General features: G+C 43.9%; 1 long non-coding RNA gene across 2 annotated transcripts in view; it reads left to right on the plus strand.

Moving 5' to 3' along the window:
• The window catches only part of LOC118168428, a 15,766-nt gene extending 11,945 nt beyond the window's left edge, over nt 1-3,821 (plus strand). For both annotated transcript variants that reach the window (XR_004751554.1, XR_004751555.1), the window contains exon 3: nt 1,943-3,821. This is a non-coding gene — a long non-coding RNA (uncharacterized LOC118168428). The remainder of the gene's footprint in view (nt 1-1,942) is intronic.
• The last annotated feature ends 1,335 nt before the right edge of the window (nt 3,822-5,156 follow it).

Consider the following 5,156-nt stretch of genomic DNA (forward strand, 5'->3'; position numbering starts at 1 on the left):
TTTTTTTTTTTTTTTTTTTTTTTTTTTTTTTTTTTTTTTTCAGGCTGGGGGGTGGATGAAGGTTTGTGTTTTTCATTTATGGAACTGTCTTCCTGACAGAGGTCTACATTTTTGAAGGAATTACATGTTGTATACCAGCAGTGGACTGTTTGAGGAGAGTTTTCAGGAAAAAAAAATCCGTAGATGAAATAAGCAGCCATTTAATTTATCCTTCACAGTTGTTTCATGTAAATGAAGAAATGGAAGTCTTTGTGAGCCATCAAAGCTGTGAAATAAATGCACGATTAGCTGCATGAAAGTGCTGAAACCCATTAGCACTCATTTTAGAATAATAATGTACTTCAAGTCTATTTGTTGAAATATAAATACAATTATGTGGAAAGAAATTAATGCACAGTATGAAGTTTCTTTAAGATCTCATAAAATGTTCTGCAGTACAAGATTAAATTAATGAAACCATGTTTTTAGAAGGCAAACAATTAGAATGTTGTATGAAAGTATAGATAAAGTTTAAAAAAAAAGTGATAACATCAGCAGCTCTGAGCATCAAAGCAAATAAACATTTGTAAAAACTGGTCTGGGTGATGGAAGCAGTCCATGTGTCCCACCTTCAGTGGTGCTGGCAGTGGGCAAAAGAGCATGTGTGGTTGGGGGCAAGTTGGAAATGAGCGTGTTCCCAGCGAAGGGCATGTTCAAGTAATTAGAAGTGTGTCAAAGGTAAACAGATTCCAGCTTTTCTCAGTCGACACTTAATATAAATTTGGCTCACAGAGGGGGCAAGTGGTGTGTGACTTTCAGCTAGACGGGCTCCCTTACCCATTCAAAGGCACCAGAGAAGCCAGCCTGCTGCCCCTGGGACCCTCCTGACCTTTCTGGACAGATGCAATAAGAAGCAAACCCTGCAGCAAACTCTGCCTCATGGTTGACGCCACCAGAGGTGCCTTCATTGAGAAAGTGTGCAAAGCACTTTATGGGCTGGTAACACCTCCACTCCCTTATGAAACGCAGCACTCCCAACCTTGCAGGGTTTCCTCCTCCACCGTCTCTCCTGAAATGGGGGATCAGACCAGGAAAAAATATAGGGAGGGGGCTGTGCAAGAGGCCAGACCTAGATGCAGGTCAGATCAGAAGGACATAAAAACATGCGGACTTCACAGTTTGGGCACAAAAATGTGCACTGAAGAGGAGGTCAGCAGAGGAGGTCTACAGATGAATGCTGTGGGGAATTCACTGGATAACTTGATAAGCCAGGGTGCAGCCCTGATGCAGCAGAAAGCACCGAATCCTCTCCAACCTGCCTGCACAACTTGCTTCTTGCTGTTGCCTCATCCAAACTGCTGAGAGGAACTCCTGCCCACATTTTTATTTTGGGTATTTCACTGAAATGTGTTTTGGCATGCATGGCAGTATGCTTGATTCCCTTACTTAGGAAGAGGTTTTCTAACCTGAGGAAAGCCAGCTGGCCCAGAGAGGTGCAGACCTGTGTCCTATGCCATCAGCAGGTGCTCAGAAGCAAATTCTCAACACAACCATGTTGTGTTAAAACAACAGTAGCAAGTCATGCCCCTGAGGGTGTTATTGAATTTTCAGTCCTAGGCAGGAGTAAGATCTTGGCGCTATTGGCCATGACACAGCCTCTGAGGTGGACATTTTACTCCAGAAGGATCCCATGGACATAGCTCAAAGTGTCAACCCTCCTTTTCAGAGCTATCAGGAGGCCACATTAGGGAATTCATTTTACACCACAGTTAATGTTTTCTGAATCAGCTGGGTTGCGTGCGTACTTAAATACACACGCGTGCTTTTGCCCTTGGTGAGCCGGCACAGCACTTTCTGATTCTGACAGCTTGCCAGCTTAGTTAGCTATCCCAAGGAAAAGGGGAATGAAGGAAAATTTGAGTAGTAAAATCACCGTGTCTGTCTCCTTTCCTCATAAAGGCAGGAGAAATCACACAACATTTACAAACCATGGCTTTCTCAAATGCTCCATCATTTAGTATTGACTTTCAGACGTGAAAAAAAGATCAGATGGCAGGACTGGCCTGCTAATGTTGTAATAATTTATACCTGAATTGCCAACATGAAATGTGGATATAAAAAACTGCATGTGATAATGGCTTAAGTATGGCTTTTTTTTTTTTTTTTTTTTTTTTTTTTTAATTAAATACCTTAGTAATTTTAATAGGAATGTAAAATGTTTTTAATGCAGTATAGGAAGTTAACGTCCCTGTTTGCAATAAGTTTTAATCCTTCCTAGGACACAAACTACATCAGGGATCTTTACAACTGGTATTTGTGCCACCTGACTTTAGCCATCTGAAGGGAATGTAGCTGAAACTTTGAAGCTTAGCCTTCCAAAAGCCAGACATTGTAATTCCCTCCACAGCCACAGAAATAGAGATAAACACTTCAGGAATTGAGAAAACCTGTGCCCAAGTCTAAATTGGTTGGGCCTCATTCTGGAGACACCATGGACAGATGGCCAGCCCAGACCAGCAGCCCAGAGCAGATGCCAATGGTCAAACAGCTTGAGCTGGAAGACCCCAGTCCAATTCCCAGTGCAGCTTTTGATCAGGTTAAAACTTTGGTGCTTGGCCACTACTAACGTGATTCTGCCTAAAACCAAGACTCGAGCCCTGACCTTCATTGTACCCAATTCTTTAGATGTTACGGGCATGGATAGATTCACCTTTGCCCTCCACACCTTAATCTAAACCCATGGAAAAGTTCAGCTTGGAACTTCAGGCATGTCTTCAATAACAACCTGATGGAAATTCCAGCTTCTCATCTCTCTGCTCTCCTTACTCAGCCTGGACATTTTCTAGGACCTAAACTGCATCATGGAAGCGTGCTAAAAATTAAAGCAAACCTGAATGCCTGAATCATGATCCAGAGAAAATCCATCTTTGTGTTCAGAAAGCTCTTTTCCAATAGATCAAGTGCTGTAAACACACAGGAATGCATGTGTGCAATTTAGTGAGGAGTTTTTAAAGGTAGCTGAAGGTCAGGCATTTTGGGAAACATGCTAGGCAATGCTATACGTGTCTGCTGGCAATGGAGATGTTCAGGGGCTGGCTGAAATGTGTGTGGCAGACGGCTGTCCCTGCACACACGCCTTCTGTTCCCAGGCCCCCCAGCCACTGATTTCAGATCAAACGTGAAACCTGAAAGCCTGGTTAGCATCTCCAGGGAACAAAGTCAGGCATTTAATTAAAGGATGCCAAGCCTGGTTCAAAAGGACTCGGTGTGTTCAGAGACACAGCACCCAGCAGACCTTCTGGAGGCTGCCCAAGAAGGCACAGCTGTGCACACTGAGAGCTCAGAGCCCACGGCAGCTGGGCCAGGCATGCAGTAATACTGAGCAAGGCATCTGTATCTGTGTGTAAGAGCTCTGCAAATAGCTAATATGCTCTGGGGATTTTTCACGATGGCTTGTTTTTGGTGCACAAATGCCTACACACTGCTCACATGTTGTGCAGGAGGAGCTTTTTATTTTCCTCCTTCAGTGGCATCACGGGGCTGTTGAGAGAGTGGTTTTGTAATGACACTTGGGCTGAGCTTGCTTTCATATATATCATGTAGGGAAATGTCTCATGCTGCAAACATGCATCTGTCCCGGCTGTCATTTGTGTGCCACAGCAGCACAATTTGCTCGGAGTTGTTCCCAGCAGAGGGTCTTAAAAGCACTACAGTTTAGCAACCGCTATGCAGTGATGTGATGGCAGTTGCAACATCATCACTATTGCTGAAAACACAACAGTAACACTTCCAGAGTCCCCAAGGAAGAGCTGTACTATTAGGGTTTATGCACATGCACACATTCCACATTCACACAGATGCACGGAGTAAGAGGCATTGTGGACCAAGCAAATTGGACATTATCATTCTCACTCTACAGAAATGGTGCAAGTATATCAAGTGACCTGTCCGAGGTTACACATGGCATCTATGGTAAAGATGGCAACTATAAAAGATTTATTGCAGGGGGAAGAAATTAACTGGCACCCTTCTTATTGAAAGCAAGATTAAAAAAAATGGGCCTTGGGATGAAATCAAAATTTAGGGGGCACAGTGAGCGCCTTCTTGCTTCTGTATTAAGGATATTTTTGGCTGTCAAATATGTTGCCCCTTGTGCTACCTTCTTCAACAGAGATACTTCGATTTGTTTGTTAAATTTAAGACTTCCTTCGCAGGCTGTGCATGTCCAAGGAACAAGAGAAACTGCTCCCACATGGCCATCTCTGGACAGATTTTCAGCTGATGAAAATACTTCTGGGAATGATGAGCTGATCCTCCCCTGGGAAAGCCGGTCTGCTGTAGAAGCAGCTGCAGCTGGTGCAGGGAGTCTGCAAGAAGGTGCAGCTCATCTCTATTCTTCTGACATTTCCAGGACACTGCATTGACTTTTCCCCCAAGGCAAAAGTGGCTACTGACATGAAAATTTGCTTAATCAGGCTGCCATGCTAGGAACCAATTTTATTTGAAATCCTTTTAATTCTGTTTTGTACATGCAGCCTTAAGTCCTCATGCTGGTTAGCAGAGAGTGTTTGGATGCCCCTTGGCAGCTTGTTAACGCTCTGTTAATGCCAATTACAGCAGAGCATAAGTGCAGAGAATCAGGGTGGTTGCTCTAGCATGGAAAGGGGAAAGGTTGGAGACACGTTTCTGACTACAGCCACAAAACACAACAAACTTCTCTTTGCTGAAGGGCAACATATAATGAATACAGAGAAACCAGGTTGGCTTCTAATTGCTCAGTCTGCTAATACTGCCACGTGCGATGGGAAAGGCTCAGATTCATGTGCAGGCATGCTCTACGTGGGCTGGGATGACACGACTGCTTAATCTCTTTGCATCAAATGACCTGGCAACCTTTGCTGTAATGAGTGATACTAATGAAGGTGTAAGGAGTGTGTCACAGCTCCCCTCCAAGCAGTCAAAGTTAGAGAAAGCTCCTGTAGCATTAAAACCTAGAAAACACTCTGAGCTGTGAGCACGAGGAATAATTTTTCTTTGACAGATTTCTTCAGAAGGGCTAATCAGATCCACCCAGTGGCACAAGTTTCCAAAGGACCAAAGCTGTCCCAGGATTTGGACCCACCAAGCTGCGAGACTGTCAAAATTTCATTTCTTCCCTAAAATACTGGCAGTCCACC

The sequence above is a fragment of the Oxyura jamaicensis genome, chromosome 5 (genome assembly GCF_011077185.1).
Source record: "Oxyura jamaicensis isolate SHBP4307 breed ruddy duck chromosome 5, BPBGC_Ojam_1.0, whole genome shotgun sequence".
NCBI classification, from domain to species: Eukaryota; Metazoa; Chordata; class Aves; order Anseriformes; family Anatidae; genus Oxyura; species Oxyura jamaicensis.